The 27,591-nt window shown below is 44.6% G+C and overlaps 1 protein-coding gene across 1 annotated transcript in view; it reads right to left on the bottom strand.

Annotated features, from left to right (window-relative positions):
* The window catches only part of GGA1 (golgi associated, gamma adaptin ear containing, ARF binding protein 1), a gene marked incomplete in the record, with an annotated part of 1,948,856 nt that overhangs the window by 370,188 nt on the left and 1,551,077 nt on the right, over positions 1-27,591 (bottom strand).

Below are 27,591 nucleotides of genomic sequence, written 5' to 3'. Positions count from 1 at the left end.
ATCATTTTCTGTTTAAGCAGTCCCATAATATGCTGCTGGTACTTTAACATATGAAACTTTTAGTTATGTACTTACCATAACTTTAGATGTTTGGGATCCATCTCGCCTACATTCTGTACTGATGGGCTCGGAGCCGATCCCTCAGCTCTGACTCGGCACGCTATGCTATAGAGCAAAGCCTCTTATTGGCTGAGCCATTCTCTATCCCAGGATGCACCACCACTAATCCCCCAGATCTTGTTTGTCCACATTCATGCACACGTACATAACTTGTTTATATAACATTGCCAGATGTTTCAAGATGAAAACAGGATTCGGACCGTCCGATCTCTTCTGATCTCCAAGGAAGGGGGAAGGAGGGTGGGTTATTGGGAATGTAGGTGAGATGGATCCCAAACATCTAAAGTTATGGTAAGTACATAACTAAAAGATGTTATGTGATCCTATCTCGCCTACATTCTGTACTGATGGGACAGCGTCCCTAGCACCTAAATCCTGGGTGGCTCACTGGAAAACACTCCTGAGCACTGTGGAACCAAATGAAGCTCGCCCCCGAGATGCCACATCCAATTTGTAGTGGGAAATTAAAGTGTGCGGGGAAGACCACGTAGCCGCAGCACAAATGTCACTAATGGCAAGCTTAGAATGGAATGCTATTGAAGTAGCCATAGCTCTTATAGAGTGAGCTTTGACAGAGGTCGTAAGCTCTTTATTAGAAGAGGAATAAGCTTGACCAATGCAGTCTCTGATCCATTTGGCAATAGTGACCTTTGTGACGGCTTTGCCCAATTTATTATCCGAAAAGGATACAAACAATTGATCTGTTTTCCTTGTTTGTTTGGTCCTATCTAAATAAAAACGCAATTGCCTGTGGACATCTAATGTGTGGAATATGTATTTCACTTTGTTTGAGTACTTTGGAAAGAAAACTGGAAGTTCTAATGACTGTTGTAGACAAAAACTGGAACAAACCTTAGGGACAAAGGATGGATTTGGCCTGAGAGATACTCTATCTTTGTGAAAAACCAGGTACGGAGGTTTTACAGACAAAGCTTGAAGCTCTGAAACCCTTCTGGCAGAAGTAATCGCGACCAGAAAGGCAGTTTTCCACGATAGAAATTTCAAATCACATGTTGCTGCCGGTTCAAAGGGGGAGGAAGTTAAGGCACGTAACACCACATCGAGATCCCATGGAGGAGCAGGATGAGAAATCGGAGGTCGTAAAAGCACAGCACCTTTCATGAAGGTCTTACACAATCTGTTGCTCATTAAAGGTGGGTTTATAGATTTGTGAAAATTGGAAATAGCTGCCAATTGAACCTTGATGGTAGAGATTGAAGAACCTTGATTGAATAGGGAAGTTAGAAATTTCAGGACTTCCGGTACGGGAATAGTGATGGGATCCAGACCCCGGAGTTGAGCCCAAATAGCAAATCTCTTCCATTTGCTAGAATACAATTTCTTAGTGGCAGACTTGTGGGCCGAAGATAAGATGTGTACGACTTCCGGGTCTAAGGTATGATTCCTGACTATAGTCGGAAGAGGAGCCAAGCTGTTAATTTCAAGGTGTGGAGGGACTGGTGGAGTAGTCCCGACTGATGAACTAATAGGTCTGGGATCTGATCCAGGAACCATGGACCGTCCAGTGCATATTTCCGAAGATAGGGGAACCATACCTGACGAGGCCAGTAAGGAGCAACTAAGATCATTTTGCTCCCCAAGTGAGACACCTTTTGGATCACTCTGGGAAGGAGGGGAACTGGGGGGAAAGCGTATAGCAAGCCGGTGGGCCAAGGATGGGCTAGTGCATCCATACGGCTCTCCCCCGGAGCCGGAGTGAGGGAGAACAACTTTTTGCACTTCGCATTCAGCGGGGTTGCAAAGAGGTCGCAACAAGGAATTCCCCATTTGCTGAAAATCTGAGTTGCAACCGTATTGTTCAGAGACCACTCGTGTGGAGAGAGGATAGTTCTGCTCAGTCTGTCGGCTATCACATTGGACTTGCCAGGGATATGAGTTGCCACTAGAAATCGTTTGGTCGACACTGCCCATTCCCAAACTCTCATGGCCTCTCTGCAAAGGGGGTAGGATCTGGTCCCTCCCTGCTTGTTCAGGTACCAGACTACTGACATGTTGTCTGAGTGAACGCCAATTATGCCCTGAGGGAGGTAATCGTGAAGGGCTTGTAGGGACAGAAACACCGCCCTCATTTCTAAGATGTTGATATGAAGGAGGCTCTCTTCCGAATGCCATTTGCTTTGGACTGACCTGCCCAGGGAATGCCCCCCCCACCCCACCTGGGAGGCGTCCGTAGTCAAAGTGGCCACAGGAGGAGGTGGAACAAAGGGTCGATCCAGATTGGAGGGCACCAGCTACCAGTGAAGGTCCCGTTTGCAGGTTTCCGTGATCCATATGAGGTGACAGAGGGAGATCTTGAAAGGACCACTGTGTTGAAAGAAGCCACTGGAGAATTCTCATGTGCAACCTTGCTAGGGAAACTAGAAGAACCGTGGCGGACATAGATCCCAATAGCTGCAGGACCATTCTGGCTGGGGCTTTGGATCTGGGAAGTAAGGCTCGAACTTGAGCCTGTATGGTTTGTATCCTTTCTGTAGGAAGATAGACCTGCATTCGGTTTGAGTCTATCTCTACTCCGATGAATCTTATGCGTTGAGATGGCAGCAACACAGACTTTGGCCAACTGAAGGTGATTCCAAGGGAAGTGCCCAGTGATATTGTGGCTTGTAGGCTCTGCAATAGTAGATGCTTGGAGGTGGCAGTTAGGAGCCAGTCGTCTAGATATGGAAACACCTGGAATCCTAGACTTCTCAGGTGAGCAGTCACGACCGCCAAACATTTGCTGAACACCCTGGGGGCTGTGGTGAGACCAAAGGGCAGCGCGCGGAACTGAAAATGACTGTCTCCTAGGCTGAAGCGCAGATGTCTCCTGGACGCTTGATGTACCATGATATGGTAATAAGCGTCCTTGAGATCTATGGAGCACATCCAAACACCTTTCTCCAGCAGTGGGAGATTGGATTGTAGGGTGACCATTCGGAACTTGGACTTTTTGACTGAACGATTTAGAATGCTGAGATCCAAAATGGGCCTCAAGTCCCCAGTCTTTTTTGGCACCAAAAAGAATCTTGAGTAAGTCCCTAATCCGATCTGGTCTGCGGGGACCGGTTGGATGACTCCTTTTTGAAGCAGCTTTGAGACTTCTAAGGCTGCAATTTCCCGTTGACTGGGTGGCGGGTCCGGGATTTTCTTGGACTGAGGTGGGGAGTAAGAAAAAGGAATGGCGTAACCTCCGGCGATAATTCGAAGCACCCATCGGTCCTGAGTGATACCTTCCCAGGCTTTTAGGTGCCTCGAAAAACGACCCCCGACTGGCTCCGGAGCTGCACAGTCGGGCAATCCCTCAGGGATTGTGAAAGGCTGAAGAGCCACGAAAGGACTCGCGGTCTCCAGTGTTGCAGGGGCCTCTGCCGCCTCTGGGACGGCGTCTTCCAGAAGAATTTCCCCCTCCTCTGCCTCTAGAAGGGGGATCGTCCTGCTGTGAGGGATAAGACTTCTGAGATCTACGGAACCACATTTTCCCTCCTATTTTAGCCTTGGGGTAAGACCGAAAGGGAGTGGAAAATCATGCCCCTACGGCAGTCAAAGTCTTACCTTCTTGCTCGCAGCGGGTCAATGTGTCCTTTACCTTGGGTCCAAACAAAGAGGACCCATCAAAGGGGGCGTCGGCAAAGGAAGACTTGAAGGCTTCCGCAAAATGACACAGGCGGAGCCAGGCTTGCCTCCGTAGAGCAATACCTGTACCCGCCGCTCTACTCGCCCCTTCGGCCACATAAGAAATGAGCCTCATGGAAGAGTTTGATATGGATGACAGCGTAGCCAACTGAGAGCCAACCGTCTGGGGCAGCTGCTCAGGTAGGTTACCCAAGAGGGTATCTGAAAGCTCCTTGATCAGATCCCTCTGAAACCTGGTGAAGTGCGTTAAATAGTTCAGGGATCTTAAGGTAAAGGCCGCTGAACTTAGGGTGCGCTTACCGTACCGATCCATGCTCCTAGACTCCTTATTAGGAGGATGGACGGACGTCGAAGCCTCTGCTACATCTTGTTGGGTAGCAGATGCCACCACCAAGGCATCTACAGCCACACCTTTCGTCAAAAACTCCTTTTCTGGGGGTGCTGACAGGAACTTATTTGGGCGAGCAGGCACCGGTTCCACAGAGTCTGGGTGTTCCCACGCCGTGGGACAGATCAAATCTAGGAGGTCGTCGAAGGGCGGAGACACCCAGGAGGCGGAGGGCTGAGCCCCGAAGGCCTTAAGGAACACCGACTCGTCAGCAGAAGGGGGTTTGGATTGCCAGCTGCCTCGTTGTTTGAGGGCTTCCAGGATGTCTGCAAAGGAGACATCATCTGAGGACGACTTAGGGGACCCATCTGCATCATCAAGATCAGTGTCTGACGTGAGAGACTCATCGGGGGAGTCAACGTGCTTCCTCTTGCACGATCTTTTCCTTGGGGGTTCCTCCGAAGAAGCTTCAGAGGGACCTCCAGGAGGGGGGGAACCCCCAGTGGGGGTGACCTCAGGCCCCGGGGCTCTGCTGTCTAAGGACAGGGGGACTGCCAAAGACCCAGTCTCCGTATGCAGGGAAGGTGCTGGAGAGACCGTGGAGGTAGCCAAAGAAGATTTGGCTAACGCACTCCTCATGGCCCTGAAGGCCGGACCACCAGAATCCTGGGAAGATCCCACCTCCGTGGCCACAACAGTAGACGGTACCCCCGCAGCTGACGCACCAAGAGGAAGGCTTGGGACCGAAAACATCAGTCCCGAAGCATTCCCCCCGGGGCCGACAGAGGAGGTCCGCGTACCGAACTCCGACTCGAGAGCTGGGGTTGGAGTAAGGGTCGGGCCCGACCCGAAAACCTCCATCGGCTCCACCAGCACCGGCTCCAACGGTGCCGAGGCTGTTGGAGGAGGAACCATAACTACAGGGTGGACCATCGGCTCCGAAGCCGAATGGGCTGGAGCCGAAACTAACTTTTGGAACACAGGAGACTGGAAAAGTCTTAGGAGCACCCTGTCGATGTCTGAATCAGACATCTTGGAGGATCTAGATGACACCGATCGGGTCCGAACCGACTTCTCCATCGGCTCCAAAGGACTGGGGGACCGGCTCCGAATGGACTCTACCAATATCGGTTCCGAGGGAGATCCCAAAACAATTTCCCTCGGTGCCGAGGAGGGCTTCGGCGCCGAAGGGGAAGAGTCTGAGCCGGCAACCCTCATCGGCTCCAAAATCAGTGGAGCCGATGAAGGTGACCCGCCTCTCGACGCCCCAGAGACTGGAGGCATAGAGGCAGACCGTTCCGCCCTCGGCTCCGAAGTCCGTGGAGCCGATGGAGAAGCCTGCCTAGGTTTCTTAGCAGTCGGTTCCGACGGGCTGGTCGGAGCCGATGCTTTCTTCTTCTTGGTAGGAGAGGATGAGGAAGAGAAGGCCTCCTCGAAGGAGGGTTTAATCAGCCCTTTCAGTATTAATTTATTCTTCCTCTCTTGGAGGACTCTAGATGAAAAGGCGTGACACATGCTACAGGACTCCTGTAAGTGCTTGGCGCCTAAACAATATACGCACGAGGAGTGGTCATCGGTTATAGACATCTTATAACCGCACCTTGTGCACTTTTTGAACCCTGAGGGTCTATGTTCTTTTGACATAATAATGCCTATCAAAAAACAGTAAACCAGTGGAAAGAAGCACTATTTTGTTAGAACCAAGATTTACCACAATACAAGATATTTAACTTTAACTTAACGTTTTTTTTTTTTTTTTTAAACGGTACAATACAAAGTCAGAAACCACTAAAAAGGAGGGCCAAGACCCTCTAACTTAAACAGGTACTTGACCTCCTGAAAGAAAAAAATGAGAAAGTAGCTAAAGAATAGGGGAAGGCCCCTCTAACTTAAACAGGAAACCTTTCCACTAAACAAACACACAATTTACCACAGAAAAATGAACCAAAACACACTCGTACAACAACAATAGCGGTTAAAACAGCTTTTGGGTAAGAATAAGAAATTTCCTGACAGGAACTTAAGAAAAAAAAACAGTACTTAGCTCAGCCAAGTTTGAGACCACGTCCTAGCTTGTAAGTGGCAAACGAGATCTGGGGATTAGTGGTGGTGCATCCTGGGATAGAGAATAGCTCAGCCAATAAGAGGCTTCGCTCTATAGCATAGCGTGCCGAGTCGGAGCCGAGGGATCGGCTCTGAGCCCATCAGTACAGAATGTAGGCGAGATAGGATCACATAACATCTGGCAATTTAAAGCCCTAATGGCCAAAGTAGCAGAAGTGTAAACCTTCTTACCCCATCTGTCCAAGGCTCTAGAACCTCTATCAGAAGGGGTAGGATTTTTGGCAGCTCTAGCCTTACTGCCCTTTGGACCTTGGGAAATGGTCTCTGGATCTGCAGTAGGATTCTTGAAAAGAAAAGTACAGTTTTGTACCCACCATAAATGTAGATGTTCGAGTGTCTTCACTGCTGCAGTCATTACACTTGAGTTATCCTGCCGTCAGGTGGTCCTGCAGTCGGCCAGAGTTCCAAAGTCTTGGTTGGGCGTCGGCTGCTGTCGCTTCTTCCCTGACGTCAGTGCACCAGGGGTATATAAGATGCAGCCGACGCCATTTTCTTCAGTTTTTTCTTGCCCCGGATGTCAGGTGCCCTCAAAAGGATAGGCAATACATATTGCTTACAAAACATACATACGGTAAAAACATAAGCTTTAGTAGCCAGCAAATACACCACATAGAAAGTATAGTGTAGGTAGTTATAGATAAGACCCAGCTAAGAAAGGGGAAGGCGGGTGGGTAACCAGCAGTGAAGACACTCTAACATCTACATTTATGGTAGGTACAAAACTGTACTATGTTCATCGTGTTTCACTGCTGCAGTAATTACACTTGGGAAGAATCCCAAAGCTGAGTCAGGGTGGCTGGTTCTAGAGAGGATTTGGTGTGGCTATGGGGCCCTGCAGCACTGCAGTGGCAAAGCCAGCTCTGGATCTGGAGTAAAGAGGCAAGTGGTAATGCTTGGTAAAGGTGTGCACTGAACTCCAAGTTGCAGCTTCCAAAATGTCCTTGTTAGGTACTCCTCTAAGATAGGCAGTAGAAGTTGCAGTTGCCCTGGTGGAATGTGGTCTAATGTTAGATGGTACAAGCTTCCCATGCTGTGTGTAGCAGAACCGGATACAGTGTTCTATCCACTTTGAAATGGTCTGCTTTGAAATAGCCTTTCCCTATGATCTTGCAGCATAGGATACAAACAATTGCTCAGTTTTCCTGAAAGCTTTTGTTTTGTCCAAGTAGAAGCGTAATTGTCTGTGAATGTCCAAGGAATGTAGAATTCTTTCCCCTTTATTCTGGGGGTTTGGATAAAATGTTGGCAAGTGAATAGTTTGGTTAAGAGCCACACTGGAATCCACCTTGGGCATAAATGAAGGGTTTGTTCTTAAGTGTCTTGGTGAAAAATGATGAAGGGCTTCACTGCCATTAGTGCCTGTAGTTCTGAGACTCTTCGTGCTGAGGTTATTGCCAGTAGCAGGGCAGTTTTCCATGATATATATTTTACTTCTGCTGTATTGGCTGGCTCAAAAGGAGGTAAAGTGAGTTTTTCCAAGACAAAGTTGAGGTCCCAAGTAGGTGTTGGTGCTCTCCGGGGCAGTCTTATGTTTTTAGCCCCTCTGGGGTACTGCTTTAGCAATGCATGAGAGAAAATAGGAGGATCTGTGTTGTAATGAGCCGAGATGGCAGAAGCGTGGATCTTAACAGATGAGAAGGATAGTCCTTTGTCCAGCATCTCAGTTAAATATTGTAGTATCTGAGGTATGTTAGGGACAAGAGGGTCAAGGTTTTGAGCCCGGTTCCAGGCACAGAATCTCTTCCACTTTTCTGAATAAGATTTCCTGGTGCTAGGCCTCCTGGCCTCCAAAATGACATCCATAACAGCTTTAGAGAGAGGTGTTGCCTGTTTGGCTAATGAATCTGCCATGCAGTCAGGGATAAGGTTTTAAGCCGACTGTGCAGGATCCGATTGTTTTGTTGAGTCAGAAGGTGTGGAATTTGAGGCAAAATCCAAGGTGGGCCTTGAGCTAAGTTCTTTAAGATTGGGTACCAATGTTGGTGTGGCCAGTCTGGAGCAATCAGAATCATCTGTGGTTTTTCTTGTCTGGCTTTTAGGAGAACCTTCGAAAGGAGAGGCAGAGGAGGGAAGGCATAAACGTGTAGGCCTTTCCAGCTGAACGAAAGAGCATCCACTTTCCATGCTTGTGTATAAGTCCTTGTGCAGAATTTTTGTAGTTGGCAGTTCAGTGGGGAGGCAAAGAGATCTATGTCTGGGACGAGTGTTGAGTCTAAACACTTTTTAGGTACCATTTTAATTTCCTCATATGCAGTCTGGCATATGGAATTAGAAGTATGCAGGATGCCATGAATCCCAAGGCCTGCAGAATTTTTCTTGCAGGGAGTTGGGACTTTGTTGCCATCAATTGAAAATACTGAGTCAGTTGTCCTTGTTTGTCTGGCATGAAATGAGCCATCTGGGCCGTTGTATTTAAGCTGGCACCCAGGAATATTATCTCCTGTGTGGGCACTAGTTTTGATTTCTTTTCGTTTACTGTATACCCTAGGCAACTTAATAACTTTTTTTACAAACACCAGATGCTTTAGAAGAATGTCTTTGCTCTCTGCTTGAATCAGGCAGTCGTCCAGGTATGGATATATTTGAATTCCTTTTTGTCTGCAAAATGCAATTACTGGTGCCAGGCACTTTGTGAAGACCCTGGGTGCAGTAGATAAACCAAAGGGCAGTGCAGAGAATTGGTAGTGCATTGAACCAGCTATGAATCTGAGGTATCTTCTGCAATTTTGTCTGATAGGGACATGCAGGTATGCCTCTGAGGTCCAAAGTAACAAGCCAAGCTTTCTTGCCCAACATGGGAAGGAGCTGCTGTAGTGTCAACATTTTGAATTTCAGAAACATCCAGGTAAGTATTAGAGTGGAAAGGTCTAGAATGGGTCTCCAGGCTTTGTCCTTTCTGGGGACCAGGAAGAGTCTTGTGTAAAAACCTTGTCCTTGTTCCTGCTGTGGTACTTTTTGAATAGCTCTCATGTCCATGAGGGCTGTAATTTGTTTTTGTGCCTCTGCCCATTGATTTTGTGGCAGGTCTGGCATTCCTTTTAGCCTTGGTAAAGTGTGAAAGTGGAACCTGTAACCTTGAGACACAATATTCAGCACCCATTTGTCCTGGGTGATTGTTTGCCAGTTTTGTGAAAAAAGTGCTAGTTTCCCCCCTAAGGGAGCTGCCAACAGGGTAGAGTTTGGCATTGGAAGGGGAAAGTCATTGACATTGTTTCCTGTAAGGTTGCGACTTGTCCTCACCTCCTTTGGGTGTTGAAGCACTCCACTGTCCTGGTCTGCAAGATCCTTGGGGCTGAGATCTGCCTCTTGGGTGTCTGTATCTGCCTCTTTGTGGCCTGTCTGACACTGGAAAGGACCAATTTTTAGTAGGCCAATTTCTGCTAAATCTTGGTGGCTGTACATGTAAGAAATCCTTTACTGTTTGCATAGATTTTGCCTTATCCTCCATTTTCTTTAATATCTCCTCTGCTTTAACACCAAATAAAATAACTTGCTGTAAAGGAGCATCTAATAATTTCGCCTTGACATGATCTGGTAAGGTTTGTTCCTTTAACGAAGCATGCCTTCGAATCACAGATCCTGTAACTGCTTCTCTACAAGAAGCTTCTAATGAATCAAAACCACATTCCAAAGTATGTTTTCCCACTTGCTCAGCTGCATGCAATAAATCCTGCATTTCCTTAAAATCAGGTTGTTCTGCACTTGTACTTATTTTCTGTTTTAACTGAGACAGTAAATATTGTTGATATTTAAGCATGTGAAACTGGCAGTTTAAATCCCTCACTGCTAAAGTTGCAGAGGTGTAAACTTTCTTCCCCCATCTGTCTAATGCTCTGGAATCCCTGTCTGGGGGAAGTGGATTTTTAGCCCTTTAGTCCCCTTTAGGACTCTGGGAAATGGTTTCTGGGTCAGCAGCAGGGATTTTGTAAAGAAATTTGTGTGAGTCAGGGACTCTGTAGTACCTGTCTGGCTTGACTGGAGCAGGGGATAAAGAATCTGGATTTAAAATGGATTCAGAGAACACATCGTCCACAATATCCAACACTGGCGGAATAGCAAGGGGCCTGTGCTGAGGCAATAAAAGAAAGTCTGAGCCTTTTCTTGAACTCAGATTAATCCTGGCCCTCCCAGTGGAAATGCCCCCTCATGGTGTGTAAAGTTTCCCCAAAAGAGTAATCCTCAGGAGGAGAGGCTGAAGGAATAGATTCTTCAACATCAGAGTCTTCATAGGGGGGGTAAGGAATATCCCTGGTCTGAAGAGGAGTCAGAATATACAGAAATCTGGTCAGAGGAATCATAGTCTGTATCCTGCCTAGGCCTTTTATCAGGAGAGGGATGGGTACCCCTGATCAGAGTAATTAAGTCTTCGTCCATTTTGAGCATCTGCTTTTTAGGCACAGAGGCCTGTCCAGGTGAATGCTGTACTTGCTTCTTTTGTCTTTAAAGTTACTTTAGACTTGGCTGTGGATGCAATGGTAAGTTGTGTAGGTCTGAAAACACCCTTAGAAGCCGAAGCCTGCACAGCGGCTCCGGACCCATCTGAAGGGTTAGTCTCCGTAGGCCCAACACCTTGAGTATCCAGAGGCCTAGGCAACTCCACGTGGAAGTCGGTCGCGGCCTGCGGCTCTGAGGTAGCGGGTGTCAGGGGCTGCGAAAGTGCCTCACTGAGAACCAGAGAACCGGCAACTGGCCTAGAAGAGCCTTTGTTGTCAGTTTTGGGCCTCGGATGCCTGTCCTTATCCTTATATTTGCATTTTTTTGTGAATTCCGGTCATCGGTTGCTCCGACGGCATGGTATAATTAAACCTTCGGCCAAAATAATGGCATGCAAAATCAAACCGACGTTTAATAGTGTGTCTGTTAAATCTAGCACAAAGCCGACAACTAGTGACGTTGTGATCTGGGCCTAGGCAGGAAATACAGTAAGAATGAAAATCCTTATGAGGTATTTGCTTCCCACAAGAAATACAATTATTAACTTTTACTGACATCGGTCTGAGGCAAGAAAAAGTTTCCCCAATGGTACTTAGCTTTATCGAAGACTTTGGATCTGAAATAGAGTTTGAAATCTCAGGAGTCGGCTGACCGGCACTTGCGAACTGCTTTTGCTTCGGGCACCGTGCGGCAAGAAAGACTGGAGAAAATAGTGTCGCTGCATCTTATATACCCCTGGCGCACTGACGTCAGGGAAGAAGCGACGCCAGACCAAGACTTTGGAACTCTGGCCAACTGCAGGACCGCCTGACAGCAGGATAACCCAAGTGTAATGACTGCAGCAGTGAAACACGAACATCTTGTGAGAGTCAGGTACTCTGTAATACCCGTCAGGTTTCCTGGGAGCTGGAGGTAAGGTGTCTAGGGACAGGCTAGATTCCAAGAAATCATCATCTACAATGTCCATAACAGGGAGGATAGCTAAAGGCCTGTGTTGAGGAAGGAGTAAGAATTCCCTAAGCCTCTTTTTGGAATCACAGTAAGCCTGGCTTTGCCAGCAGAAATGCTCCCCAAGAGTGTGCAAGGTTTCACCAAAAGAAAGATCTTCTGGAGGGGAAGCAGAGTGAATGGAATCCTCTGCATCACAATCCTCATAGGTAGATAAGGGCAAATCCTGGTAATCAGAAGAAACAGACATATTAGAATCCTGATCAGAAGAATCAGAGGGAAAATCAGTTCTAGGTCTCAGAGGGGGAAGGCTGGCTTCCCCTAATTAAAGTTATAAGGTCTTCAGCCATTTTAAGCATTTATTTTTTAGGCATATGGGCCTGACCATGCAGTTTGGACGTCTGTTTTCTACGCGTGGGTCGAGTTTTAGGCCTCGATGAAGAAGATGGCGTTGGTTTAAAATGCAAGTCCATAGGCCTGAATACACCCTCAGAAGCCGGTGCCTGCACAGCGGCTCCAGATCTATCCAAGGTAGAGACATCCGCAGGTTCCACAGTCGAAGAAACATCTCGTGGCATACCGGACTCCAAATGGGTCTCAGTAGAGGCCTGCAAATCTGAAGTAGCATGTATCAGGGGCTGCGAAAGTCCCTCACTGAGTACCGGCGGACTGGTGACTAGCTTAATAGAAGCGTTGTCAGCAGTTTTGGACCTATGCGGTCTGTCTCTGTCTTTATCCTTACATGTTTTTGGAATATCGGTAGTCGGATGGGCTTACTGAAGCCATTTCTGGATAGTTATAAAATAATTTGCTGCAAAAATAGACCGACGACAAATAGTTCGGGGGGTGAATAAGGCACAAAACCGACAGCGAGAGACGTCGTGGTCTGGGCCTAAGCAAGGAATGCAGTACGAATGAAAATCTTTATGAGGTATTTGCTTTCCACAGATAATACAATTGTTAACTTTTACTAACATCGGTTAAGAGCAAGAAAAAGGATCCCCAATGGAGTACTTAGCTTTTTTGAAGACTTTGGTTCTAAAACTTGAAAACGAAAATTTCAGGAGTCGGCTGACCGGCACTTGCGAACTGCTTCTGGCACCGCGAGGCAAGAAAGACTGATGTAATGGTGTCGACTGCATGTTTTATACCCCTGATGACCTGACATCATGGATGAAGGGACAGCATCTGACGCAGGAATCTAAGACTTTGATATTCAGGCTGGCTGAGGGCTACCTGCAGGCAGATAACCCAAATGTAATGACTGCAACAGTAAAACACGAAGAACATCCTGCTCTGATTGAATCACCACCCGAGATCTTTCTTGCAAATCTGAGTAAAATGTATCAGGGTTGATACAGGTTGATAAAGTAATGACCACTGCATGGCTAGCATAAACTGTGGAATCCTCATGTAAAATCTTGCTATAGGTAATAGAGTTACTGCCGTTGCCACTGATCCTAGAGCGTAAAGAACTAAGCGGGCTGAAACCCTGGTACTGAAGATTACCTTTCTGCCCTGTGTTCTTAAGGTCTGAACTCTTAGAGGAGGCGTTGAGGCCATCATTGACTTTGTGATGAACACTGCTTCCATAAATTCCAAATTTTGAAAAGGTTCCAAATGAGACTTTTCAAAGTTTATGGTGATCCCTATAGGATATCATGTCTGAAGAACATTATCTCTTGCCTCTCTTACTTGATGCCTGGTCGGGGTGGTAACAAGCCAGTCGTCTAAATACAGAAACACTCCGAATCCTTGCAGTCTTACGTGAGCTGCTACTACTGCCATGCATTTGGTGAACACACTTGGGGCTGAGGTGAGACCAAAGGCCTCTGAACTAGTTATGACTGGCTCCCAGCCAGAACAGCAAGTACCTTATGGACTGCTTGTTCATCTTTATATGATAGTACGCATCCTGAAGGTCTATCGAGCACATCCAATCATCCTTTCCCAGAAATGGGAGTATGGACTGAACCACGACCATCAGAAACTTGGTGCGTCAAACTGATTTGTTCAAGTTGCCAAGATCCTAGATTGGGTTCCAGTCCTGTTTTCTTTGGCACTAAAGAATCTTGAGTAAGGTCCGGATTCTATATGGTCTGGTGGGACCTCTTGGATGACTCTTTTTTTTCTAGCAGCTTTTGTATTTGAAGTGCTGTGTGCTCCCTTCGACTGGTGGAACCTCGGGGATTTTTCTTGAGGTTGGAGGTGAAAGGGAAAAAGGTATTATATAACCTCTGGAAATGATCCTCTGCACCCATGTATCTATTATCTCTAGCTAGGCTCTCTGGGGCAGGGATAAATGACCCCAGAGTGCCTCCAGAGGGGAACAATTGGGCCACCTTTCAGGAGCCCTAGAATGGACCATCGAAAAAGGAATCTCTTGACCCCTGGTTTTGTGGGTCACCTCTGCTGTGAGGGCAGCTTCTATCACCAGAGTTCCCCCTGTACCCCTAGGGGAACCTCCTCCACATGTGTCCTGGAAAGGACCTTGAGACTTCTTGAACCACATTTTTCCAGTGCCTTGTTGATCCCTAGGAAAAGGATATTTGAGGCGTGGAAAAACATACGCCTACAGCAGACAGGTTCTTTCTGTCCTTTTTACACCTGGATAAACTGCCCTTAACTTTGGAGCCAAACAAAGATGTGCCATCAAAAGGAGCACTGACGAATGAAGACTTGAAGGGCTCCACAAAAATCACAAAAGCACATCCAGGTCGTGCCTGTTTGGAAACACTGGAATCCGGTGCCCTTGAGGTTCCTTTAGCTGCATGCAAAATTAACCTCATGGAGGAATTGGATATTGATTGCAGGGTAGCCAAATGAGAGGTAACAGATGCCCGTACCTTATCAGAAATGGATCCTGAAAGGGTATCATATATTTCCTCAATTAGATCTCTCTGTAACCTGGTGAAATGTGCCAAACAGTTCAGATGTCTTAAGGTGAAAGTCACTGAAGCATAGACATGCTTCACAAACCTGTCCATCACCAGAGACTCCTTGTTTGGTGGACGGATAGTGGAACTTTCTTCAGAGATTTCCTTTCTTGTAGCTGCCACCACGACCGTGGCATCTATAGGCGTACGTTTTGTCAAAATTTTATCTGGTCTCCGGGGCCTTCCAGGCCCACCGAGGGATCAAATCTATGAGGTCATCGGCAGGAGGAATCACCCAGGAGGTTGACGGGCTGGTACCAAACACCTCCGGGAATATAGACTCCTCAGATGAAGGGTTGCTGGACTTTCAGCCACGTCTCGGTTTCAGAATTTCAAGAATATCTACAAACTAGACATCTTCAGAGGGTGGTAGTGGGGACACTTCACCTTCCTCAAAGTTTAGCTTCTGTGAGTGAAGTTTAGCTTCTGTGAGTGACTCCTTGGGGGAGTCTAAGTGCTTCTTCTTGGGGACCTCCTCAGTGGGATGGAAGTATCAGAAAAGGTGGGAACATCCTGCTAGGAAGCCTGGGGTTCTCAGTACCAGCTGTCGCTGTGGAGAGGATAGATGAGACTCTGGATGAAGAGATGGCATGACTGCAGTCTGAGGATCCAAGAGGAAGGAAACAGTCTGTCATGGAAGCAGACAAGGCTCTCCCCTTGGCCTCAAAGCAGGACCCTCCCAAATATGAAGAGGATCCCAGATCTGTAATGGCAAGCCTTTGGACCATAGTCTCCTCCTGCCTTGAGGTGGACTCCCCCAAGGCCGAAGTCAGAGCCCAAACCAAGCTGTACCAAGGACGCAAGGTGTAGAAATGGCTCCAAAAACTTTGAAGTTGAATGTGACACCCCAGACCAAACAGGGTAGCCCTATCTCTGATAGCTTTCCAGATCAGATGGCACCGAAGAGCTTAGAGTGAACTTCGGACCTGGGGATAAAGCAATTCTCGGCTCCAATGCTGATGGACCCAGAAGCCTCGGATCCAAAAACTCCAAATCCGAGAGGTGGAATTGAAGAAGGAACCTGTAAAGGGGGAGTAGTAGAAGGTCGGATCTTCTGACCCAGAGCAGTAGGAGCCGACAGGAGGTTAACCATGCTCTGCGCCAAGAGAATCTTCTCACTAACTTCTCCACGTCCTTTTCTGTAAGGCTCCTGGAAAAGCGAGTGGAAACTACTGAGAGAGACTTTGGTGTCTCTCAAAAAAAAAAACAGGGAAGGGACCCAAGAGAGGAATGGGTCCACTGATGGAGAGTATCTGGTTCTGGGGAGACAGGGAATGTCGGGTGTCAAGTCCGATGCTTCCTGTGTTGCATCTGAAGCACTTTGATCAGATGCACCTTTGGTCATTTTAAGTTTTGGGTCTGAAAACAAGGTCGAATGTGGAGAGTGTTTCTTTCTCAATTTAGGATCAGAGGTTGAAGTCAAATCAGATGACTTAAGCTTTTTTTCTCTTAGGATCCGAGGAAGATGCTAGATTCGATCTCTTCTTAGACTTGTCCGAATATCTAGAAGATGCCAAAGTAGTACTTGGGGAAGGGTATGCTCCAGATAATGCCTCACTAAAGGAAACACCACCTTGAGAATCAACTTGTTCTTGGATTCAGCCAAGCTCTTGGGGCATTACTTACTGCAGGTGGAGAGGACCCAAGCAGTACACACACAGTGTGGGCATCTGTAAACAGAATTGTTTGTCCACACTTTTCACATTTCTTAAACCAGCCGGGCCTTTATCGGTATCAGCCATAGTAAAGAAAATTTATAACACGCTACCAAAATTTAAACAAGAGAAAAATAAAATTTTTAAACCAGAAAGGATAGTGGAATGGAATACCAACAATAGTATTTGAGAACTACAGTAAATGTAGAATATTAGAGAGAAAAATATACTTCACTACCCCATGTCCCAAATGTTCTCTCCATCCATCTGCTTCACTCTACAAAAAGTGAATCAAGCACATGTACCTTTTGCAGCAGCAGCAGTAGTCAGACATATCGCACTACCTAAAGAACTTGCATAGCTGAATTTCACCTGCAGTTGGCAAAAGTTCACAGGGAATTTGTTAAGTCTAGTCTTCTTCTTTCGGCTTTTCCCAGTTAGGGGTCGCCACAGTGGATCATCTGTCCACTCATGATTGGCAGAGGAGTTTTACATAGTTGAGTTCCAGCCCGGCACCCAACCTTCCACAGAAGGCACACACGCACACACTCACACCTAGGGCCAATTTAGAGTGTCCAATCCACCTACTGCATGTCTTTGGGATGAGGGAGGAAACTGGAGCACCCGGAGGAAACCCACGCAACCACAGGGAGGACATGCAGACTCTGCACAGAAGGCACCCCAGCCGAGAATCGAACCGGAGAACCTCTTGCTGTGAGGCGGCAACGCTAACCGCTGCACCACCGTGACCGCCCGAATTTAAGTCTAGTGTGCAATGTTTTGTAGTGTTGAATCTGCTGGAAGGATATCCCCACCCACACTCACAGGGTCTTTTACTGCTGAAGGTGAAGCTACATTAACACTTCAGCATATTTCATTCTTATCAGTGTAATATATCCCTGGAAAGACATTGAAAAACCTATAACTATAAAATTAGTTGCTGTGACTCAAGACAAGTATTTAGAGTTCAGACACTTTTGTCTTTTGTATCCATGAACATCCTGCCTCACTGATTTGTTTATGGTGGTAAACCATCGGGGGGGGGGGGGGGGCTGCTTTCCACTCCAGGAACTGAATGCTCCTCCCTGCATCTCAGCTTGTTATCTCACTACATTTTTCCGCTGTGGCTCCAACTTCAGAGTCACTTCACTACCCCATGTCCCAAGTGATTTCTCCATCCAGCTACTTCACTCTACAAAAAGGTACATTGAATTCTTGTATTTTCATAATCATTACGTTTTATTTCATTTTGGTTCAAACTTGTACTAGAAAAATATAACTAAGATTTCACTGTGTTTTAATTGTGGCTAAGTGTTGTCTCTCTGCTGTTAATGTGTAGTAAATATATCAGCACGTCTGCTGACTTTTTACTCTAGGTTGCAGTAATAGCAGCAACGTCTTGTCTTCCTGCTATAAATGTGTAGCAATTGTATTAGCAAGTTTCAACTGGCTGGGTGCTTTACAGCAGGATTCAGTGAAAGCATCAAAATTATTGTTGTTTGTACTGCAGTTACATCAAGTAAGTCTATACTCTGTTGCCATCTGGCTAAATGTTCTTTTTTTTTTCTCTTTTCTTTCTCCTAGCTAATCTGTAGTACATATGTTTATGTTATGCATATATAAGTTTCCACTCACTTCTACTGAAGGCGTTTATTGTATTACCTGATTTTATGTTTGTATGAACAGCACAGTTACTGGATAATGTAAGTGATTGTAAATATATGAGAGTTTCTGTTTGTGAAGAGTTTTGTCATTCTCTAGAGTTGCTTCCTTTTTTTCATATATGTTACGCACTCTAGCTGGCTGCCTTTTCTAAGTGCTTAAATATCAGATTTACAGATTGTAGATTGGGAACTAACAGATTTCTACCTGTAAACCTACATCTCAGTAACTCCACACTTGCATGCATACACATCTCTTAAGTTTATTTTTCTTTCTGTCCTATACTGTGGAAGCCACCATTTTTGTTTTTAGTAATCCCAAACTTGCATACCTACAAATATCTCCTGTAAAGTTTATTGTCTGTATAAAGGCTAGAAAGCTGAAATGCAAAACTGAAATATAGTGCAATACTTTTGTTTGCCAAACATTAAGGTGGATGAGTACAAATAGTACTGCACCAAACTAGTTCAACCATCAAGAAATCCTTAACTTTTTCTCTCTCTCTCTCCCAGTGAAACAAGCACATATACCTTCTGCAGCAGCAGCAGCAGCAGTAGTAGTAGTCGTCAGACTTATCATATCGCACTACTTAAAGAACTTGCACAGCTGAATTTCACCTGCAGCTGGCAAAAGTTCAAAAGGAACAAATAAAGTTAAATCTATGTAAGGCAGTCTGCAAATAACTTAATTTGTTAAGTCTAGTGTGCATTGTTTTGTAGTGTTGAATCTGCTGGAAGGATATCCCCACCCACACTCACAGGCCTTTTACTGCTGAAGGTGAAGCTACATTAACACTTCAGCATATTTCACTCATCAGTGTAATACATCCCTGGAAAGACAGTGAGAAGCCCAAAAGCCCATAACTATAAAATTAGATGTTGTGACTCGAGACAAGTATTTAGAGTTCAGACGCTTTGTCTCTTCTGTATCCATGAACACCCTACCTCACTGATTGTTTATGGTGGTAAACCATCAGGGGGGGGGTCCCTTCCTGCTCAGCTCACTCCACTCCCCTGCCCTTCCCCCATATCCCACTCTCCCCAGCACCTCTAGTCTTATCCTAAGCAAACCGCTCCACGTCATTCCTATTATCCAATTATATACAACTCTACCTTGTCCACACCCATATTTCATGTACACCTTACTTTTATTTAGCCAAACTTACCTGCTCTCCCTTACATCAGTCACCTTGAATTCACATGCCCTCTACTATACTTTTTTGCATTTTACTCTACTTTACCATCACAATACAATCACCACCGCAAACTATTTTAAACTCTAGGCTTACCACCTTCTCTTCCACTATACACACAAACTAGCATTGCACCATCATTTTACTACTGACCAATCACATCTCCCCCACCCATCCGTATCACAAACTGCAAGGTAAAACACCTAACCACATTATCAAAGCCCACTCTGAAGTCAAAACATTTCCAACCTTACCTTCAGCTGCACACATATCACAATCTTTATTTACACCTGATACTACATTCAAACACACAGATTCCACTTTTACTATTTTTAAACCCACGATCACAGTTGGCATGCTCCTCTTAACTTGTCTAGCCTCTTTACACTTATTTCTCAACCTCACTACACGGCTATATCTTTGCATACCCACACACACCAATACACATCAACAACCTCCTCTAACCCTCTCCCCAATAAACAACACAGCTTCTCATGTATCTCCTCCCAGCTTATCCCCTATACCCTCCCATTTTATTCAAGCCACAGACTGACCTCCTTACCTCCTATGAAACCACACTTGACACCAGCACCCTCACCTAGGAATAAAAAACACTTCCCATGGTACACATTCCTCATTACCTACCTACTCAAATGTAGAGACATACATCCTAACCCTGGCCCACCCTCTAATCCTAACTACAAGAGTAACCTCAAAGATTTAAACATGCATACACTTAACCTCAGAAGTATATGCAATAAAATAGCCCCACTTTATGCCTGGATTGATCAAAACAAACTTGACATACTAACCCTTACTGAAACATGGCTACATCCCAATGTAAAAGACTCAGAAGTAATACCTCCAAACTTTGCAATAACCAGAAGAGACTGATCTAAAAAAAAAAGGGGGGGGGGGATAGCCCTTATGTATCACTCGACACTCAACATCACACCCTACACCAGTAATATACCCATCTTTTCCAGTGCTGAGGTACTAATCTCCTTTTTGAACCTCAATATATCAAAAAGAATTTGCATAACAGAAATATATGTCCTACCAGGTAACAATATGCCAGTGTTGGAAAACAGTTTATCCTGGACATCCCAAACAATAAACCTTGAAACAATCTTAGGAGACGTAAATATAGACTGGCAAACCATAGCTTCCGACTCCTCCACAAATAGTATCTGTATGTTTTTTCTCAGCTTATCAATGCTCCAACAAGATACAGCAAAGATCTTACCTGGCAATCCACCTTAGACTGGATTCTAGTATCCCATCCTGCCAATTATCCCTCTTCTGGTACACTGTCTTGCTCCCTAAGCAATCATCTGCCAGCTTACTCCCTTAGAGCAAACTCCCAACAGCTAAGAGTGCACACTATAAAATTAGTTAGGAACTCAATTTTTGTCAGCATAAATTCATCAATCTCCTACAGAAAATAGACTGGACACGCCTTAAACAACTACCCCTTAATGATGCTGTACTATACTTTAATAACACCGTCCTTCACGTACTTAATACACCAGCTCCCATTTGTCTGAAAAGAATCAAAAAAGAACTCAGCACCATGGCTCTCTAAGGAATGTAAACACCTGATGAAGCAAGGGACCTAGCCTGGTCAACTTAGAAACAAAACAAAAATGAACAAAAATCATGTTCATTTCAAAACACTACGCAACAAAGTGACAAAACTAATCAACAGAGATAAGTCGTATTATTCCCAGCTTCAATTCCAGCATAAAACGAACCCCAGTAAATTTTGGCACTCCATATCTTCCCGACTTAACCCTAGAAGAGATGGAGAGCACACCCTATCACCTGATACCCCTCCATCACAAATAGCCAAAAACTTTAACAAGCACTTCATAAAATCAATTTCAGACCTACTAACCAACACCCCTAAAGCTGGACCCACCCACCCTTCAACCTATTCAGACACCAACCCCAGGCCATCAACTACATCTAACCCTGTCATTACTAACCCCCCTACTCAAGAAAATGTCATACAAACCCCATTCTCATTTCAGTCCATACCCACTTACACCATTAAGAAACTGCTACTAAAACCCTGCAATACTTCAGCTGACAATTCCCCCCATACTACCTCAAACTGGCTGCTAACTCAGTCGCATACCCAATCAGTATCCTTATAAATAGGTCTTTATCCGAATCAGAAGTACCTACCATATGAACAATTTCACATCACCCCCATCCACAAAGGAGGCAACTCTTTTGATCCATCCAATTTCCGTCCTATATCCATCTTGTCACCCATATCCAAAATTCTTGAGAGAGGTATCCATCAGCAGGTAATGCAATATCTATTGCAAAGCAATCTCTTAACCAAAACCCAACATGGGTTCCGACCTAGCCATAGCACAGTTACAGCCCTATTATCTTTTACAGACACCATGAACAAGGCCAATGATGCAGGACGCTATACAGCCTCAGTATTACTTGATCTCTCAAAGGCCTTTGACACAGTGTCTCACCCCTTACTTTTGAACACAGGCTAACTTAAGCTTCTCCCATAACACAGTAAAATGGTTTCAGAGCTACCTCAAGGATCGTAAACAAGCAGTGAAATGGTCCATCAAACTCTCACCCTTTCTCCACAACCCTTTTGGAGTCCCCCAAGGCTCCACCCTAGGACCCCTACTCTTCAACATTTTCACAAACAACCTTCACACTGCCTCTCACCCTGGGACCCTCATTCAATACATTGATAATTGCACCATAATCTGCACTGCTCAATCACTACCAGAACTACTCTCAAAAAATCAACAGTCCTTTACAGCAGTCGAATCATGCCCAACCCTTTCTAAATCCAAAGAAGACAAAACTAGTACTCTTTCATCCCAAAAACACCTCCCCTGTCACTGATCGTTTCAACATCCTTGTATCTGACAACACTGCCATAGAAATAGTGTAGGAAACCAAACTTTTTGGTGTTATCATGGACAAACTTTCATTTGACCCCCATATACAGCAAAATATAAAGAAAACTCATCAAAAACTAGGACTCGTATATACAAACATTTCTTTACTGCAGCAACCAAAACTACCCTTGCAAAAACATTTTTACTTCCCTCCCTTCTTTACAGTGCCCCTATCCTAACTTACAAAATTCTACCCTAAGCAAGTTGGAACAGTGCTACAACAAAATTGCAAAGTTTGCCACAAACTCTAAATATCACACACACCACGATAAACCACTCCTAGAATTAAATTGACTTGAACTACCCAACTAACTTGCCTTTATTCAGCTATCCACCTTGCACAACCTTATTTTCAAGCCTACTGCCTGCCCTGCACTAGCCAATCTAGTAGCACCTTATACACCAAATTGATCCCTACGATCAGAAGACAAAAATCTCTTAGCTATCTCAAAACCCACAAGAAAACCTGGTCACTCTCTATATTCATACTCTGTCTCTATACATTGGAATTCACTATCTCTAGCTATCAAATCTATGCCTGGCCTAACCCATTTCAAAGCCTCTTTAAAAAATCAGCTCAAAAATAGATGGCTCTGCTCCTGCATAAAGCCTGTCTAATGCTCAGGTCTTCCTCTTCTGTCACATTTCAATCCCTCACAGACTGCAAGTTCATAAAGTTCTTCTAACAACTTCTATACCATATCCTTAAGCTACTGCTCAGGCTTTAGTGCTTCTATTCTTAACTCTCTCTCTCTCACTACATGTCTGCATCACTAACTTTCTGGAGGCTATTTTCCTAACAAACTAATTCTGTTCTGTATGTACTATATAACAGTCAATGTCACACACTGCACTACCTACGTACTTTTTTTTTTTTTTGGACACTATCTACATCATGTACGATGAGCGTGACTATTATCGTCTGTAATGTAACTATATAGATGTGTAGTAATATATTTCCAACATCTTGTGGCAGTTTGTTCTTTCAACTTATTTTTTTGTATAGTATTTCTAATGTAATCTTTATTATACTGGATTATACTGTATTTGTACTGTACTGTATGTGGAGCTTTTCTCTCTGGTCCTCTGCTGAAAATGGGTTCTGTAGACCCATTTAGACCACCCCGGTAAACAAATGTCAAATAAATAAATAATATATTGAGGACTACAACAATATGAAAAAGGTGAGGGTAAGGGACTAACGATATATAAAAATAAATCTGAAGTAGATTTAAAAGAAATTAGACATTTATAAAGAAAAACTAGAAAGAAAGATTATAATTATTTGAAAATAACACCTGTTCGAGAGAAGCTGGCACCACATCTTTTGCTTTCAAGCAGCAAACAAGATCTGAGATATTTGGAGTTGATGCATTGTGGGCAAGGGAAGAGCTCGAGAGATTTCTGGTTGCCACAAGTTTTTGCAAGAGTAATCAGATCCGAGGGATCGGATCCGAACCCATAAATTGAGGACAAAATGAAAACTGACATCAGATCAAAAAGCTGCTCAGATTTCCAGATATGTTTTGTCTTGTCAAAGTTACACCTGAGCTGTCTATGCAATTCCAAGTTGTGAATGACCCTCTTACTAGAACTCTGTGGAGAAACTGAAGAAAGATGAATGGACTGATTCCAGAACAAATCATTAACCACTTTGGGCATAAGAGGTGGACTGAAAGAAGAGACACCCTGTCTTGTGGAAAAAAAGAGGAACTGCCATGAGTGCTTGAAGTTCAGAGACCCTCTTGGCAGAATTAACAACCAACAATACAGTATTCCAAGTACAATGTTGTTACACGTAGAAGGAATAAGCATTTTTGGATGCCAAATATGAAAGGCACCTTTTAAAACTTGTTTGACTTCAAAACTAGAATCCAAAGGTGGACTCGGACGCTGATAAGCAGAGAGAGCTGACAAACTTTAACAGATGAATATGCCAAGACAGAACTGAGTAACTCATAAGTAAGGAAAATAGAAGTCTCCCAGAAAAGGGGTCCAGGCTGGGCTTGAGAAACCAAGAGAAAATTTCTTCAATTTAGCCAAATATGATTTCCTAATAGCGGGTTTTGTGGCTTCCTGCAAAACCCAAAGCACATCTTCAGAAAATTGACGTCTAAAGGAAATCAAAACCCTATCATGAAAAGTGTCAACTGAAGGGTAGACAAGTAGGGTGAATGAGAGATCCCTTGTCTTGTGTGAGAAGATCCATCCTCTAAGGTAATGTGTGATGACTACCCCTGGTCAAATGAAACAGAAAGGGGAACCAGTGTTGTCTGAGCCAAAAGGGAGTCACAAGCAAAATTACGGACATGTCCCATATGATCTTGGGCAGGAACTTTAGTGAGAGAGGAAGGTGATAGGCATATAGAAACATCCCCTTCCAAGAAAAAGACATTATTTCCACTTTCCAAGCCAGAGGACTTGGCACTCTGGAACAGAACTGAGGAAGTTGTCTGTTCAGAGTGGAGGTAAAGAGATCTGCCTGAGGAGTATCTCACTGGTGTACAATGTTTACAAACACCTCCCTGTGAAGCATTCACTAGTTACGATTTGTCCTGGTCCTGCTCAGAGAGTCTGCCACTAGACTGTGCTCTGAAGGAATGGGCACCACCTGAAAAACCAAGTGATGGTGGACTGAAAAAAGCCTGAAATGCCAGCTTGCAAAGAAGCTAATATTTTTTGTCACCTTGCTTATTGATGTACCACATGACTGTGGTATTCTGTAAAAACCTCTAAAGGACTGGAAACTCTTGGAAAGTGTGGAGAGCTAAAAGTAGAACCCTCACTGCCTTGATGTTGATATGGTCTGCCAGTTGTTGATGGGACCAGACTTTGAACTTTTAAGCTGATGGAGGAGGCTCTCCAACTGTTTTCGGAGGCATCTGTGTACAGCTTCTGAGCAGGGCAAAGAACCTGAAAACACAGACCTGGGTTCAGGGAAATCTGGTGGATCCATCAGCAGAGCTTGAGACAAGGCAAGAGAGGAACCAGATACTCCAGAGGGTTGCATTGCTGGAGCTTAAAAGCCTTTAGATACCACTGGAATTTCAATATGTGGAGCTCGGCAAAGGGAACCACGGGAATGGTAGCGGTCACGTACAACACAGCTCAGAGAAACTCTCTTGCAGGAAGGACTGGAAGAGGAGGAATAGGCTGAAAATAAGCAAACAGAAAACCATGGGAGGTGGGAGGGAAGTCAGCACTGGAGTGGTCTAAATGCTGCAACCCATAAACACTTGGTATTGACAGGGAGTCAAAACAGACTTTTGAGATTTGAGTGTGAACCCCACACTGCTCAGAAACATAGTGAAGTGTAAAGCCTGAAAGCATGAGTTGGTGAGAGGGGGCATGAAGCAAAAGGTCACTTAAATAAGGGAATATTTGAATTCAATGAAGTTTGCAGAAGGCTACTCCAGGAGCCAGACATGTGGTGAAGACCCCCTGGAGCAGGGGAAAGACCAAAAGGCAAAGCAGAAAACTGATGAGAGGAAGAAACACAGAATGTAAAAAAAATTCCTGAATATAGGGTGAAAAGAAATGTGGAGGTAAGAATCTTCTAAATCCAGGCATATCAGAAAAGCTTAAGGAAGCAACATAGGGAAAGTGTCTGAAGAGAACATCCTTAAAGAAGGAACCTTGAGGAAAATGGTAAGAAAAGACAGGTTTAGAATGGTCCTTCATGACCCCTCCTTCCTGGGAACCAGAAACATCCTGGAATAAAAGCCTGTTCTCTGCTGAGCCAGTGGGACAGGTTGGATGGTTCCCTGTACCACCTGATCCTGCAAAACCAAAGGAAAATGAGGGAGAGGACAAGGACGAGGCTGAGGAAGACTTAAAAATGGAGGAAGGGACTTCTAAAGCATAGAGTAACCATTCTGAATAATGGAAAATACCCAAGCATCTGTTGTAATTTGTTGCCAAACAGGAAGAGAGTCAACCTGACTGACAGAGGAATCTGGCTAAGGGGTAGGAATGGCTAAATGTTAAAAACACAAGCAGATTTGTTAAGAAAAAAAGGCTTTTGACTCTTCTTACCATGAGAAGGCTTGTGTGGAAAAACCCTCCTAGAAGCCAGTTTGTCTCAGAAGGCTGTTTAGACTGTCTACAAACAAAATGCGGCTTAGAAGGATAACGTCTCTGAAACTTGGCATCAGGCGAGACAAAGATTTGTTTCAAGTTCTACATCATTTTTCCCTTATCCTGAAAGGTCTTAAATAATTCAGCCACAGCAGTAAAAAAGAAATTCTGGTTGTCTAAGGGAGAATCCAATAATTTGGCCTTGATGTCTTCAGGGAGAGCCTGGAGGTGTAACCAAAAATACCTCCTCCTAAAAGATCCATATGCAGCTACAATACAGGAGGCACCAGCAGCATCATAACTACAATTAACAGAATGACAAGCCACCTGAGAAGCACAGCTCAAAAGGGAAATGGCAGAAGTCTTGCCCTCTGAGTCAGGCACATTACCCAGAATGCCCCCAATTTGGGAAAGAAAAGCCAGGATATACCTAGTCATATGGGTATGGTAATTTATAGCCTTGAAGGCTAAAGTAGCAAAGGTATATACTTCTTTACCATATCTGTCCATGGCATGGCTGTTCTTATCAGCAGGTAAAAGATTAGAAGATGACCAACTTGAAAGGTTTATTAAGTGACTACAGAAACAGCAGGTTCAGAGGCTTTTATGTAAAGCTGTTAAGCTTCAGAAACTAGAAAACTCAAAAGAGGAAGACTGGTTAACAGGTTATGAAGTGAAAGCATTCTGAACTTGGGCTCTCTCAAACTCATTCAGGAAAGAAAGAATTTTTTTTTCTTTTGCAGAAAAAATATTGAGTAAAATAAGGTCTATATTATTTCTTCGACAGCTTAGGTTGTTGAATACTTAATGATCGACACCCAAGCGAAGTTTCAAAATCGCGAATGGCCATATACGCAAATTCTTTCCTCAGGAAAGAATTTGCTAGGCCGTCTGGAAATAAAATTAACTTTTCAACCTAAATATAGTGGGGGGCTTGCCCCACACTCCCAGACGTGAGGGGGGGATGTGCTCCCACACCCCCCTAACTAAATATACCAACTCCGAGATCGCTCTACATTGGGGAAAGGGCAAATCCCCGATAACGGCCAAGCAAATTCTTTCCTGACGAAAGAATCTGCATATATGGCAGTTTGCGATTTTGAAACTTCGACACTTAGGTGTCTGTCGATCACTGAGCATTCGACACCCTAAACTGTCAAAGAAATAATATAGACCCGTAAAATCTTTTAGCTAACTGAGGAGGAGGAATTGCTTCTATAACCCACTGAGACAACTTCTGATGTAAGACAGGAGGAAAAGGAAGTGTTTGTTCTGGTAAATGAGAAAAATCCCCTAGAAAGGAGGAATTTTCTCCCGCTGCCATCTATATCTCAAATTGATAACATTCAGGACACATTTGTTTGAAACAATCTGTTGCCAAAGATAGAAATGGAGATTCAAGCTTTCTGGGAGAGATAAGGCACTGCCAGGATGAGAGACTGAGACAAGGTCCCTTACGCAGTATTTCTGAATTATTTTGTCCATCCTTTGTTCTCTTTTTTGAATCTCCCTGCCATTGCTTTTTAAATGTCTATTT

The sequence above is a fragment of the Protopterus annectens genome, chromosome 1.part0 (genome assembly GCF_019279795.1).
Source record: "Protopterus annectens isolate FY-2018-M chromosome 1.part0, PAN1.0, whole genome shotgun sequence".
Lineage (NCBI taxonomy): Eukaryota > Metazoa > Chordata > Ceratodontiformes > Protopteridae > Protopterus > Protopterus annectens.
Note: the sequence above shows the minus strand (reverse complement) of the source record. Positions and strands in the feature narration are given on the sequence as shown.